This window comes from Taudactylus pleione, unplaced genomic scaffold, assembly GCF_031769625.1.
Source record: "Taudactylus pleione unplaced genomic scaffold, aTauple2 ptg000396l, whole genome shotgun sequence".
In the NCBI taxonomy this organism is placed as follows: Eukaryota; Metazoa; Chordata; class Amphibia; order Anura; family Myobatrachidae; genus Taudactylus; species Taudactylus pleione.
In genome coordinates, this window is record NW_028284797.1 from 2,575,590 (window position 1) to 2,591,663 (window position 16,074).

A 16,074-nucleotide genomic window follows, 5' to 3' on the forward strand; every position below is an offset into this window, starting at 1 on the left:
ACTGTGGAGGCATCTGTGTACTCGTAGTTGTAATGTGGAGATCTTGTCTGAAGACAGAAAGATTCTCTGCTGTTGAGAATCGAGTAGGGCACCCCAGATGAATCATCCCCTGCAAGGGATTCAGGGAGGACTTTTTCCAATTGATTAACCACCTGTGCACTTGTAGAACGGCAATCGTCAGTTGCAGGTGGTGGCGAAGCACTTCTGGAGAACCTGCCAACAGGAGGAGGTCGTCCAGGTATGGTAGCAGCCGGATCCCGATTCCACAGACATGCCACCATGGTGGCCATAACTTTGGTAAACACCCATGGGGCTGTGGATAGGCCAAAAGGGTATTAGCTGATTGTTCAACGTTTCGGGGTTATCCCCTTCGTCAGAAACAAACATGTGCCAACATGTAATAAAGGACCGTTTTAATATGGAAATACAAGCCTATTGAGGGCCGCCTTTTTGCTGATAGTGCCTTGCAAAAATATTCACACCCATGGCTTTTTACCTGTTACATTAAAACCTGCAATTTATTTACTTTGAATTTTATGTGATGGATCTGCACAAAATAGTCTAATTTGGTGAAGTGAAATGAGAAAAATATATATATAAAAAAGAAATTTTATAAATAAACTCTGAAAATTGGCATGTGCATATGTAATCACCCCCTTTGCTATGAAGCCCCTCAAAAGTTCTGGTGCAACCAATTACCTACAGAAGTCACATAATTAGTGGAATGAAGTCCACCTGTGTGAAATCTAAGTGTCACATGATTTTAGCTTTCCCGCTAGGCTGTTTTAGCGGGGTGCGGCACCTTGCCCTCCTTCTGGAGGGCAAAAAGCACCCTGCCCTCACAGCCTGCGGGTGCCGTCTTCAGCCGCGGGTCGCAGTGTCCCACGGGTTGAGAAATGTGCGGTGACCCGGTCACCGCCGGAGAATAAGACGCCGTGACATGCGTCCGGCATCCTGTCTGCAGCGCTTGGCAGCTGCCCGGCACGCCCCCAAGAGTGGCGAAAAGGGGACGCGTCTTATAGACACGCCTCCTTTTCGGGCACCTTTGGCGCGTGCACAAAGGTGCCCTCTCTGCCGCCGGAGCTAGAGTGAACACTAGATCTGTCAGTATAAACACACCTTTTCTGAAAGGTCCCAGAGGCTGCAACACCACTAAGCACGAGGCATCACAGCATGAAGACCAAGGAGCTCTCCCAACCCAGAATTGTATTTCTCAACAACTTTGTACCTGACTTGTTCGGTTATAAAAAAACAAAAACAAAAAAAAAAAACACAACATCCAAATCTTTGATGATCCCCCGGCGCAAGGAGGGCACTAATCAGTGAGGCAGCACAGAGACCCAAAGGTAACCCTGAAGGAGCTGGCGTATCTGTGCATGTGACCACAATAAGCCGTACACTCCATTGAGCTGGGCTTTATGGTAGAGTGGCCAGAAAAAAGCCATTACTTAGTGATAAAAATAAGACATGATTTGAGTTTGCCAAAAGGCATTTGGGCGACTCCCCAAATGTATGGAGGAAGGTGCTCTGGTCAGATAAGACTAAAATTTTAACTTTTCACCCACCAAGGAAAACACTATGTCTGGCGCAAACCCAACATATCCAATCACCCCAAGAACACATCCCACAGTGAAACGGTGGTGGCAGCATCAAGCTGGGGGGATGTTTTTCAGCAGCAGGGACTGGGAAACTGATTTGAGTCAAGGGAAAGATGGATGGTGCTAAATGCAGGGATATTCTTGAGCAAAACCTGTTTCAGTCTGCCTGTGATTTGAGACTGGGACGGAGGTTCACCTTCCAGCAGGACAATGACCCGAAGCATACTGCTAAAGCAAAACTCGAGTGGTTTAAGGGGAAACATTTAAATGTGTTAGGAATGGTCTAGTCAAAGCCCAGATCTCAATCCAATTGAGAATCTGTGGTCAGACTTGAAGATTGCAGTTCACAAGCGGAAACCATCCAACATGAAGGAGCTGGAGCAGTTTTACCTTGAGGAATGGGCAAAAATCCCACGGGTAAAATGTGGCAAGCTCATAGAGACTTATCCAAAGCGACTTGCGGCTGTAATTGCCGCAAAAGGGGGCTCGACAAAGTACTGACTTTAGGGGGGGTGAATGGTTATGCATGCAGCTGAAGTTTTCTGTTATATTGTCCTGAATGTTGTTTGATTCACAATATAAAAAAAAAAAAAAAACATCAAAAATGCAAAGTGGTATTAATACTTTTGCAATGCACTCTATATGGTGAGTGAAAAAGCTCTGGGAAGGCACCATAGCAAAAGTGTGTGTGTGCGCGCGCATGTCTAAGCACAACATTGGTCTTGACTGATGTATGGATACGCTGCAGGAGCCCACTGCATAAATATGAAACACCCTGGTCCTGATGCTTGGGTGAGCTACAGGAGCCTGTGCCTGGACTTTTCTCCATCATTGGAGGTTTTGCCGGCAGAAACTTATCGTGCGCGACCCCATGTATCGAAATGCAAATGTGCGAAGCAGGGATCCGGCTTAATCTAAATTGGCGAAAAGTCCTGTCGTTTTTGGGGAAAATCAGCCTGACACCCCCTAAGGATGCTCTGACATGGGGGTTCACTATGGGTACCCCCGAATAGCTCTGCAAAAGGTTTTTTTAAATGGTCTCAATAGGCGCCAGAGTCTTTGAGCAAGTGGTGAAAAGCATTTTGCTACTTTTTTGGTGGGAAAAAAAGTAGTCCCATCAAATTTGGGGTATATGAAAAAAATGGGTCAAAGCATATTTTGAAGTTTCAAAAGTCAAGCATTAAATATCACCAAAAACACACCTTCAGCAAGCACCTGTAATCCAAAAAAAACTCCCCCATACTTCCAGACCCCATCCAAAGGCTATTTTGCTAGTTTTTGATTTTGTACCCCCACTTTGAATTTTTTTCGCCTACTTTTTCAAAGTGCTTTTTTAGGGCGTCTTGTATTTGGTTTTGTGTTTTTTTTACGCAATTAGCGTCAAGGAGGGGGGGGGGTGTAAAAAGGGTTTAAGGGGGTTGCCGCAATTTTGCACCCCAAAAGCCCAATTCTGCACATTTTGCCGCAGGGTATCCATTGGCGAAACTTTTCAGCTAGTGACAAGTCGCAAACTTACTGCACCGGCGAAAAAAGTCAGACAAATTGAATAAGGGGATAAATGGAATCAGCGAAAATGACATTGTCGAAAAATTATCACGGAAACTGACTTTTCGCTTCTAACTGAACACAGCCCTATGTGTCATCTAGGAATCAAAACGGTCCTATGCTTTTTTTTTTTTTTTTTTAAACATATCCTGACTAGATCCATCAGCTCTGCACAAAATCTGCACCACTCATCCACAATCAATACTTACTGCATATTTTAGTTACAGGACAATTCTGAACTACAAACACTACTCCTATGCAAGACAATTCCCTAAACGCCACATCAAGCATTACCTAATAACACATCTATGCAAACTGCTAAGTCAACTTCACAACTATGGAAGAATATTCTAACCAATTATTCCCCTTCTAAATAGTTCACACAAAACTTACATATTTTCTCTTTCTATACTCAAACCTACCAAAACATTGCAATGTAACTGGATAATACATTATAGCATCATTAAGCAACTTTTCATATTGTAATTTTGTGGCATTGAAACTCATTTAGTGCCAATATGTATAAAAATGTATACTTATTTTCCTATAGATCAGGGGAGCAAAGCACTACTGTATTTAGACGGCAACTTCTGGAGACTACACTTCTTCAAAAAGCCAAAAGGGAAAAATTAACTTGTATAAAAAACATAATTAAAAAATAAAAGTGAACCTCTGCAGTTTTGACATACCTCAATATTGTGAAAGTCCATGTGGTGCTAGCAGAATGTTAGTTGATGTGTGCTTCCCATATAGGGGGTGTAGTCATGCCATGTAAGGAACATGCTAAATAACACCTATACATTTCACTCTGTAACCTATGACACTCAGATGGGAGAGGAGAATTGTACTGCAAGGTTTGGCTGAGACACACTGCCTGCATCATCTAGTTAACTTAACTTATCTGTCCTCCAGCAAGGACAAAGTGTCACCAATGCACTGGTAGCAAAACATACAATAAGACTTTGAGAAGGTGGCAATGGCTGATTTGTACTTTTTTTTTTTTTTAATGCAAAAATAAAAAAAAAGATAAAAAGCAAAACTTTTTTTGTTTAAACTCAAACGAATTAAACAAAAAAAAGGTAATTTGGGGGTACTTTGAGGGCACCTTGAAAAATTGTAAAAAAAAAATAAAATTATTTTCAAATAAAAATATATTGTAATTAAATTTGGGGTGCCTAAACTAACGAAAGAGTTGATTTGGGCGTAATCTGAGTATTTTTTTTACCCCCAAAAATGACATGTAATTATTGTACTAAATGGGGGGGGGGGAATTCAATATAATGCGATGTTGAATAGCAGCGGGTGAGAGCTCCTGAAGCTATTGAACACAGTGTTTGGCTGGGCTAAGGATTTCTTCTTGCACCCCCCTGCGGATGCAAGGAGAAATCCAACCAAAGTGACACTGCGCAGCTGTTTTCCTGCTTAGCGCAGTGCTAACAGCCGTGCGCTCGGCACTTAGTCAGTATGCCGGTAACCGCGCTTAAACACCCATGTTAAGTTGCGAGAACCGGCTTTCTCCGACATAGCAGCTCACTGAATTGACTATCTCCAGGAGCTCTCTCCCGGCACTATTCAATTTACGTTGAATTGAATTCCCCCCATTAAGCTATTGGAAAATTCCAATTGCCTAATTAGTCATTTGGTGGGGGAGGGGAGGGTGGGGGGTGTCCAAGGGGGTTCAGCACAGTGTCCCAACATTTAACCTTAAAATAAAGATATTCCTTTCCATCTCTCACCCTCAGGGAGTTGTGAATGGAAAAATGTGAATTTAGTCTCACTGGTTCAGTGCTAGTTGCTAACTGGATTGCAAAATGAATTCGCTGTGCGAATTTCAAAGAGAAAATAGCAACTCGCACCGAAGAGGATTGACCCCAATGTCCCCATTCCCACAGCTATAGAGACCTGGAGTAAACAACATGGAGCACCCATCCCACTTCCTGTGAGATACAGATACTAACTATGCAGCACATGTGTTGTGCTTGTATGCAATCCATTGTAAGAATGGCGCTTTTACTTTTGTTAGGGAATACCCAGTCTTTTTATTACTGTGTTTGTTCCCAATTGTAAAGCACTGTAGATAATAGTGCAGTGTTCTACCCAGGTTGTTTTTTGCAGGTGCACTACCCGGCAAAACACAGCCTTCCACCCGGCACTTTGGGAGCCTGCAAGTGGGGAAAGTATTTGGGAGCTGTATAAAAAGGACCAGATCCTACAGACTTTGCAGCTTTTTCATAATCAGACGACTTGGCCTCTAATGAGAAGAGGAGAATTATAATATATATATATATATCTCTCTAAAATAAAACTATATATTTGTTTTTTAATAATCATTTGAATTGAGCAAAACATATACATGTACATTACAAAACAACCAAAACTTGGCAGCTAGAGAGTGCCTTTACAACCCAAAAAGTCAGTATGTAAACCATAGAAAACAAATGCTCCTCTAAAAATATAATTATTACAAGATGCCTTGCAACATTGCCACTCTGCTTGTAGGATGTACATCTAACAATAATCTGGGGGAAAGAAAGATGGTGCTGGTTGTGTGACTAACATACTAAATAATCCAAACATAGAAAACAAGCTCATCAAAACGTAAATGCTGCACTGTAACTAATCCCATTAGATGAAAGCTTAGTTTGATATGTATGTAGCGTTCCCGCTAGGCTGTTTTAGCGGGGCGCCTCGCCCTGCCCAATTTTAAAAAGAAAAAATGCGCCTTACCCTTTTAGTGACTAAACAGCCTGCCCTGAGCCTCCCCCACCCGAGGGCTCCAGGTTCCCTCAGATGGGAAAAGTTGCGGTGACCGATCACCGCCGAGTAGAATAGACGCCATGCGCACATCATCTGTTTACCGTGAGGGAAGGGCTTGGGGAAAGCCCAACACCTCTAAATGTGACAAATTGGGGGCATGACACAAGGACACCCCTTCCCCAGTCAGTCACACCCTTTTAGGGAGTGCACATGTACAAGGTGCCCTCCCCGGTTTCTAGCAGGAACACTATGGGGGGCGATTCAATTGTGCCACCTGCCCCTGCTTGGCATATATGCGAATAGGTGTCCGACAGAGCAATTCAATTGTTTCTCCATTTGGGCGCCCATTAGCATTTCCATGCCCACAAGCACCGGGTTTAGTCCTGTCTAAAGAGGTGGTTAGGGCACTTAGACATTTTTTTCTCGCACCTCCGGAGGCTGAGAGTAAAAATGTCACTGCCGTGGCTAATGGGCATCTATCGGAGAAACAACTGAATTGCTTTGATAGACGCCCATTACTATAGACGGCCAGCAGGGGGCACACTGTACAATTGAATCACCCCCTTTGTATGCCAATGTAAGCACATCTTCTGTCTCTTACAAATAAATTGCTGACTCAGTTTGTCCTCTACGACCATACATTCACAGCCACAACACAACTTGATAAACAGCTGTAATTAGAAGTCATAAGCTTTCAAAGTTCTAATTTGTGATGTAGAAAATATATTCCACAACATGAATTCCTGTGCAGCTAAGGATGAACCCTGATGAAACAGGTCCCCAAGAATTTTCTAAGCACCAACCCAAAAAAACAGAAGTCTTCAGATGATTAGTTCAGGATAGTTTCTCCACTTTTTCCAGACCGCTTTTTGTAGAACAGTTGTCAAACCTCGCCGCAAGTCCCCGGGTGCGTGCATTCACACCATGTATGGGAGTTTCATGAAACCTAATTGAACTGACCCCATGATCGCCTTTATGGAACAGTAGCAGATTAAGCACTGAGAAGTAAAATACTGCATTAATAAAACAGACCATCGACGTGTATCCCATACACTGTACTAAACCTAAAGCCAGACAGACATACATATTCAATTATTAGACCAATTTGCAGAATATTGATGATCGGACAGTCAGGCATTAAAAATCTACCACAACTGATCCAATTATTGGTCAGCCACATCTGACAGTGAGGGAGGTGTACCAAGCCTTGAAAAGTGAAAGTGGAGAGTGATAAAGTACCAACCAATCAGCTCCTGTCATGTTACCAGCAGTGTCTGAAAAATGGCAGTCAGTAGCTGATCAGGTGGTACTTTGTCACCTTTTAAGGCTTAGTACATCAGATTCTCAGGTAAAACCGAGGAAAAGGTTTCCTCAGGACTTAGTACATCTCCCCCACTGTATGGCCATACAATGACATATCACAGTGTTTTGGCCACTATCTGCTGGTTTCAGGCTGTCAGATAAGATGTCTGTCAATCTGACATCTTATTTGACAACATATTCCCAGTAATATTTATGAAATTTTTTCATTGGCAGATTTGCGCAATTGCAATAGGGATACATAATATACAGTGTGACTGATAACTAAACATGTACTAGTATACATAACACTCGGAGGGATCTCTGAGTACAGAGAGGAACAGGATTGTGTAATCTCCCTCGTCATACACACACTGCTCTGCAGAGCAGCCCGGGGAGGTGACTCCTGGCCGCCCTTGTACACATCCCCATCCGCCCAGGCTATTTCCACACCAGGCTGAGCCTGGTAGCGCGCTGGGACATGTGGTGCGTATTTAAAGGTAAACGTAGGTCTCCCTCTCTAACCACGGGGCAGCTGCCCCGCACTGCTCCAGCCGCCGCCTGATTGGCCACCCGGTCCGAGGCCCACGCCCCTATCCCGCATCGTGCGGCTCTTTGTCCCCTGCCAGTCATCTCCGTGCGGGAGCAGTCCCGTCCCCTGCCCCATGTATGACACAGGCACCACCTGCCCACCAGAGGCAGCCAACGGGAGAGGGGTCCGCGGCGGCTCACACCCAGTGCGCTAGTACCGAGCAGCGTCTCCTCAGTGTGAGAGCGACACATACACGAGGCCGTCCTAATACTACTTCTCAGACATGACACAGCGCCGCTCGCCTCAGCCAGCGGCCTCTCACACCCGGCCCCCACACACATATCACAGAGAGGGACTACCAGGGGGAAACCCCAAAGATAGAGCGCAACTTACCCCAACAGCTCACAGCACCATCACCAGCGCCGCCATAAGCAGCACGGCACATTACGTAGGAATAAAACACGGAGCTCTCGCGAGATCATGTGATCCCGCGGGAGAGGGGGGCGGGGGAGCTGCACACGCGCAGACGGAAGTCGGGAATGCGGCGCTGGCCAGAGCCCCGCGCATGCTCAGGAGCTGCTACCCGACAGGCCGGGAGTGCTGCTACCGTGACGTCATGCTGCTGTCTGGAAGTCACTGTTTCTCTTCGTCCTAACAGTAACCATGGTATAATCGCAGTAGCGTAGCTGCACTTATATCATCACGCATTATAATCATAGGGACATTATGCCCGATAATACGCCCCACTTACGTTTTATCTAAATGAGCTAGTATGAATGCTCAATGACACAGCAGTTGTTATACATGCAGTAATCAATGAGCCCAAGTTAGTTACAACGTAAGTACTAAGAATGCTTTTTTTTCTTCAGTACCAGTCCAAAACCATCTATTTGGTATTTTTATTATTACCAGTTCCTGAAACAGGAAAAAAACCTTGTAGTTGTTTTTTGATATAAGAATCTGCACTCCTGGCCATCAAAATAATGGTTCCCCATCGATAGATCAATATTTTCTATTCTGTCAGAAAATCATTAATAGATAATCATTGATGGTATGATCCATTGATGTGATAGGGAATATAGGGCCTGATTCAGACCCACTCGCGAGCGGCTGTCCGCTCGCAAGTGGGTCGATGTTATGCACTGAGCATGCGCACGACGGAGGGAGCTCCGTCGTGCGTATGCGTCAGACGCGACGAACGAAGGAAAGTCCTTCGCTCGTTGTGTCCGATCAAAGGGGGCGTGCTGTCAATGTTGATTGACAGCACGCCCCCTTTGGTGGGCGTGCCGGGGGCGTGCCTCCCTGACGGGGGCATTCCCACGGGAACGCCTCCCGTCAGAAGCCGGCACACTGACATCACTAGTGATGTCAGTGGGAGTGATTTTGGCTCTGATAGAGCCAAAATCACTCCGGAGCTTGCGGTTGAAAACCTCAACCGCAGGCTCCGGCTCGCAATTTCGATGGTCGCGATGGTCTCGACCATCGCGGCCATCACAAAGCACGCTCGTATAGCCTGGGGGTGGTGACCCACAGCTATACGAGCGTCCAGGAGGACGCTCCATGAAAATGGAGCCCGGCCCTCATTCAGAGCGTGCGCTCTGCTCAGAGCGTACGGCTCTGAATGAGGGCCATAGATTGTAAGCTCCATTGGGGCAGGGACTGATGTGAATGGCCAAATATTCTCTGTAAAGCGCTGCGGAATATGTGCGCTATATAAATAACTGATAATATATAGTGTGTACAGCTGATACTGTCGTTTGTCGCATCATCCCATCTGCTGTGCTGCACAGCATATTGGACAATGCAATGAACGATGCAATGTAGTTACATGCAGCATGTAACAATACATTGCACCATTGTACGCCGGATTGTGCAGTGTACGGCATGCCTAATGTATTGTTACATCGATCACTGGGTGGTACCATCATATGGTGTTTACCCAGCTTTAGTTCCTGTACCTTTGTCATAGAAAAAAAAGCACTGAGTAAAACTATTTTCTAAAAAGACCTATATAGCATATAGAGTATACATAGGGCCATATCCAATTAGCCCTGAACACTGTTCGGGCACTAATTGATCCCCGCGATCGGCAAAAAATTGGTGTTTTTCCCCGATTTTTTTTCTCCCTATCCTATTATTTCGGGCAAATTAATAGGACAGTTCGCCAGTTAACACATAGGAGCCACGTTAAGCTCGCGGCCCTATGTGTTCTCCCCTTTTTTGGGGCGAAAAAACGGCACTTATCGTGGCTTCTTTTTCGGGACACATGAGGTCCCGAAAAAAAAACCCTGATAAGTCTCGTTGTCAGGCCGACTCCGGGGCTAAGATAGCCCCGAACGAGCTAATTGGATATGACCCATAGCTTGACATTGCTGTATATTTTCCTCTTTTTTATGCAAGATTTGCCAGTAATGATGAATTACTTATGCATAATCAAATCTAACGAATTTTCTTCTTCGGGGTCCATAGGACTCCACAGGGAGACTTTGGGGTGTAGGTGGGACCTGGAGGACTGGACACCAACAGCAATGCTTTTCAATCCCAGGATGCTCCGCTCCCTCCCTCTATACCCCGCCCACATCCTGAGGGCACTTCAGTTTCGTTGGTGTCCAGCAGGAGCTTTACTTTTTTTTTTTCACAAACGGGCGAGCACCACCAGACTGTCCTCCGGACGTCAGTGCTGCCGCCCCATCACCCCTCTGCGGCGCCGTGACACCAAGCATGTGCTATGTACTCCCGACGGGGCTCCGAGGGGGACTAGCTAGCAGGCTCCATGGACCCCAAACTGCAGCCTGGAATCCAGGGGACAGGTAAGGCGGAACCCCATTTGCGGGGACCTACGTCATAGTGCAGTCTTGTCTCAGGAGACAGACCGGAGGTGCTGATGTGGACACTGGCTTTCCCCACTACTCCAGTAGACCACTGGGGCATAATGTTACTAGCGCAGAGACATATTTTAAAGGCCAGGGGACCCAGTGGTTAACGTCAGCCAGGGAATAAGGCGCTCTCCCTGCAGCCCCTCCCCCAGCTCAGGGTGCCTTCCCACTGCAGTCTTGGTGTTCCCTGAGCTGCTCCTCCCTCCCCCTCCGCCCCCTCAGAGACGTGCGGCTGCCATTTTAGGCAAGCAGGTCTCCGGGAAACGCTGGGTCCAGTCTCCCTGTATACCTCTCCCACGGGCCTGGTTATACAGCGTTATAGCCTACTAGCCACTGTGGTCTGTGTAGTCGATTTTAGTGTCCATTGCGGAGATATAATGTTTTTTCTGTGTTTGTATGTGACTTGTGCTAGCGCTAATCTCTACTTTCTATACTGTCAGTTATACCTATCCCTTATTTTTCTATTATACCCTGACATACTAAGGTATTGGGGTTTCCTTGTCCCTCACATCTGCTATATAACTGTGAGGACTTTCACATACTATATACCGCGGTTGCACTCTACACTGTGCCATACAGTGATCGCAAATATGTGCTATAGTGCGTATTTTACCCTATTTTGAGGACCAGGGACTCACTTTTCCAAAATGGATGGGTCCCCGGGGATGCGCTCCTCTGCAGCCAATACCCGGCTGCCAATTAAGACTATAGTATCCTGGTCCGGATGTAGTCTATAAAAAGCAGAAGCCATGCAGCGACTTTAGCAGCACTACAGGCAAGGGCGTAGCTCCTGCTCTGAGAATGGACATTGTCGGAGGGTGCCGCCGGGTGGGATTAGTTCTGGGTTCCCTCCCTTCCCCCTCCGCATCTCACAGTTACTAATAGACTGCCAGGGACTGTTCACCAGCAGAATTGAGATTAATTGATGGGGTACCGACGGGAGCGCCCCCTTTCACAACACATCTCTGACCGGCGCATCATGTACCCTCATTATTGTATGCACAGCGGAGCCTTACAGCAGTGGCATAAACCCGCCCACTGACCTCACAGAAAATCTCACGAAGAACCTTCTGATGGAGCGTATTGAGCTTGGTACGCCCTCTGTCAGAGCCTTCACTACTGTCTTGAGCCACTGGCAGTCAAGCTAAGCAATCCATCCCCTTCCTGCTCCTCAGGTCGCTCTCGCTCTTCTCCCTGCAGCATTTCAGGTGGGCAGCAGCTAAAGTATATCCATCAATGCTGACAGATGGGGGTAATCGTAGCTCCCAGGACTTCCCTACACTGATGAGGTACCGTTATAATAACTGTAATGCAGTTCATGGTCATCCTATTGCTGTGCAAGTAGCAGTCCCTAGACAGTTTACTGGAAGCTCTGGCTGCTTTTGTCACTGACACCTGGATTGAGACTGCATGCTGGGGTGCATTGTACCTCAGCACAAAGCTGATCTGCAGCTGTAATACACACTTGTAGGATTGAACCCTGGTTACTTATATATTGCTCTCTTAATATGTAATCTGTTTTGGGCGATAACTAAAAGAAATATACCAGGCAGTGAAGGGGAACCACACTGGCTTTTGGCACATACAGTAATTATGTATGGACAGTGCTGCCATACCCTTGTATTGGTACTGGCTGCCAGCATAAAGGAGTACTGCTATAGTCATGTTGGTTGCTGTTACAGGCTGAATCTAGCCACAGAATTAGTAGCCCCAGAGATACATAGATAAGTAGGTACATACAGTAGATACTGGCGAAGGGAAGAGGAAGGGGGTTGTAGAACCCGCCTGCTCCAAGTGCCATGGCTTCACGCTACTACTCTGACTACAGGGACATGATGTGGCTCCCTGACCCGGCGTGCAGAGGGCCCCTGCACCCGGCGTACTGCAGAGTGCAGGAGGCTTCAGAAGACAATGGAGCTGATTCAGACCTGCTCGCTAAGAAGCGTTCGCTCGTAGCTGCCGATGGTTCGCATTGTGCGTATGCAGCGAACCACTGCAAAAGATCGGGAAGTGTTCGCTCGCCCAGCAGAGACAGCCCATCTGAATGAGTGACAGGAGAGGCCATTTGTGGGTGGTAACGGGCAGGCCACCAGAAACGGGAGAGTGGAGGTGCGAACGCAGGCGTGCCAGAGCATCTCAATGCCGTTTCAGAGGCGTGCATAATTAACAGGCAGCGTCATAGTACACGTCACCTAGTTGAATTTCACACTAAAGTGATGGCAGTGCTTGCGGCAGGCTATAGTCAACCTCAAGCACTGCGATCGGATCCGATGGTGCTCGATGTACCAATGGTGTGGTGCTCCCTCCCGATGGTCTTAAGGATTGCTTCCAGCAGAGACAACGCTTTGCCAGATGGGTGTTTCCGGGACTCCCAGAGGATTTTCCAACTCATGCTTAACAGAACTGACACCATCCAGTTCTGAAAGCCCTGTTGGTAATAGCCTTTTATTCATAAGAACCCTGGGTGGTTGCATACCACATGTTTTTCTTATCCTGATATTTTTTATCATCACTGTTCACTTGTATTTGATGTATTTCTGTAATAAATGGTGTTACACTATATATTTCTCTTTATGTGTTTTATCCTCCAACCATCTATTGTGAAAACATTTTGGGAGGCTGGAACAAATACAGTGGCAAAGGAGAATACACAAGGATACATCTTGATATACTATGTGTGAAGAACAGGATGGACTTTGATATACTTCTAAATAAGAAATGTGATTTTTCCTTTTTTTTGACACAGATTTAGTGTTTGCTGCTTGATTGGCACATCTGATTTTTCTTGTTGCAATTTGCATCCATAGTGGGCGTGCTTATGTCTTGCCGTGCGATCGTTTGCCTTGCTCTCACTCGCCGAATTTGTATACGTATTGTCGAAGCTGGATAATTGACTGAGACAAAATCAGCTCAAAATAAGATCGAAACAACACCATCTTGCGAATGGCCACAAGACACCATTTTGGAAACGAAATCGACTAGACGCCATTTTGCGAATGGTCGCTCAGCGCCATTTTAGCTAAACTCACACTTAAGTACATATGGCGATACTATTATTAGCATTAAGCGATCGCATCTTTTTCCATACTTCATACACACATTAATACACATAGTTGCGCTGTTAACATGTCGCATATTAGCTAATGCATAAGGCCCAGTATGAAAACGCTATTCATTAGCTTAGTGCGCACGCATCTGCCTGAAGTCAACTAGCGTCTTTTCCCATATCCCTAATACTTACATAATGCACACTTACACAAAAGGTTCCATAGCTATAAAGTAAAAGATCCAAGTTTTATACATTTATTACAAATGCTGTGAAATAAAGTGTATTTTGGTATCTAAGGTTTAATACGTGATAAGTAAGCCGTGTTTGGTATTGTACTGATCTGCACTTCCTCATCAGCTTTCCAGTATCATCGGTGAGAAGATCGCAACATGCATTCGTCAGTGTGTATGTGTGTGACTCTAGTCTGTGTCTGTGTGTCAGTCTGTGAGTGTATAGGCTTTGTCAGTGCACTGTGTGTCTAGGCTTTGTCAGTGTGTGTCAGTCTGTTTGTGTATAGACTTTGTCAGTGCAGTGAGTGTGTGTGTATGTGTAGGCTTTATCAATGTGTGTGTAGACTTTGTCAGTGTGTGTGTGTAGGCTTTGTCAGTGCAGTGAGTATGTGTCAGTGTGTGTGTGTAGGCTTTATTAGTGTGTGTGTGCTTTGTCAGTGCAGTGAGTGTGTGTGTTTATGTGTAGGCTTTATCTGTGTGTGTAGACTTTGTCAGTGTGTGTGTGTGTGTGTAGGCTTTGTCAGTGCCGTGAGTATGTGTCAGTGTGTGTGTGTGTGTAGGTTTTATTAGTGTGTGTAGGCTTTATCAGTGTGTGTGTGTGTGTAGGCTTTGTCAGTGTGTGTGTGTGTGCTTTGTCAGTGCAGTGAGTGTGTATGCGTTATCAGTGTGTGTGCTTTGTCAGTGCAGTGAGTGTGTGTGTATGCTTTATCAGTGTATGTGTATGCTTTATCAGTGTGTGTGTGCTTTGTCAGTGCAGTGAGTGTGTGTATGTATGCTTTATCAGTGTGTGTGTGTGTGCTTTGTCAGTGCAGTGAGTGTGTGTGTGCTTTGTCAGTGCAGTGTGTGTGTGTGTGCTTTGTCAGTGCAGTGTGTGTGCATGTATATGTCCCTGTGTATGTTTGCAGTGCCGCCTTTTTTATTTCTTCGAGGAACTGAAAAGCTCCACATAAATATAGTCAAGTAGACGGCACTCCAAATAACCTTCAACAGCCGGGGTGCAGAGCGCTCAATCTTGAACATACAATCACATACAGGCAGCGCTCCTCGGGTACTCAATAATCCAAGTTTGTTAATCTATTACTGTGCAACGTTTCTGATGCAATTATTACATGTTTCGTCAAGGCTTTGCCAAAATATGTAATATATTCATCTGAAACGTTGTACAGTAATGGATTAACAAGATTGGATTATTCAGTATAGATTATTGAGTACCCGAGGAGTGCTGCCTGTATGTGGTTAGATTTTTTGCCATTGGTTTTGTAACCAAGTATTGGAAACCCCCCTTTCAAAATCCTGCGTTTGCCACTGAAAGTATCTTAATTGTCTTTCACCAGTTTAAATTTTTATGGAAAAACGTAGGAGTTGTCCCAAGATGGGAGCCACGCAAACAATAGAAATGTTAGACAATGATGTGCTGCTAATGTAAGCGCCGCTTGGATCGGCCCGTCGTATTATGCATACTAAGTACGGTACTTATGCAATAAGGTATTGTGACGTATGGTTTAAAATAAAGATGAAGAGTGTTAGACCGTTTCCCAGAATTTGTAGTTTTGATAAAGATGTATTGGATAATGTCCGGGATCACATCAGTCTGATGCGTTCTCGAGAGAAAAAGGTAAAATGTTATGAATGTTTAAAATTGTGGCAGCATGAAGGGGATGCATGGCTTAAAAATGTGTAAACTAGTGTTGCGAACGTATTGCCAGCAAATACACCCGCTACGCTGGATTGCAAGGCGCGTGAGCCGCAAAATGGCTATTCTTTTGGTTGGTTTTTCCTACCGCAATCTTGCGAGCAGTTCTGACTATAAAATAACCCAGTGACGTGGTCAATGACGCTGCTGTATTAATTATGCACACCCATAAAACGCCCGTTTTGACCTTTAAGCACGCCTGCGTTCGGATCTCCACTCCCCGTTTTCAAGCACCTTCCCCTGTTACCACCCACATACGCCTCCTCCTGTCACTCAAAATAGCAGGCATTCGCTGCTGTCAGTGAGGCCCACTGACACTAGTGATGTCAGTGGGGCCTCCCCCAAACGGCAGGCGTTCCGATGGGAACGCCTTCGTTTGGGCTGCCACCCCCCCGGCCCGCCTTCCAAATGGGGCGAACTGTCAATCAACATCGACAGCTCGCCCCCTTTGGAAAGAGACCCGCTACGACCGACAGCGCTTGTCGTAGCGGGTCT

General features: G+C 45.7%; 1 protein-coding gene across 3 annotated transcripts in view; it reads right to left on the minus strand.

The window, feature by feature from the left end:
- Positions 1–8,200, minus strand: part of CSDE1 (cold shock domain containing E1) — a 133,562-nt gene extending 125,362 nt beyond the window's left edge. For all 3 annotated transcript variants that reach the window (XM_088446309.1, XM_088446310.1, XM_088446308.1), the window contains exon 1: positions 8,125–8,200. The gene's annotated coding sequence lies outside the window, so the exon portion shown is untranslated. The remainder of the gene's footprint in view (positions 1–8,124) is intronic.
- Positions 8,201–16,074: the final 7,874 nt, after the last annotated feature.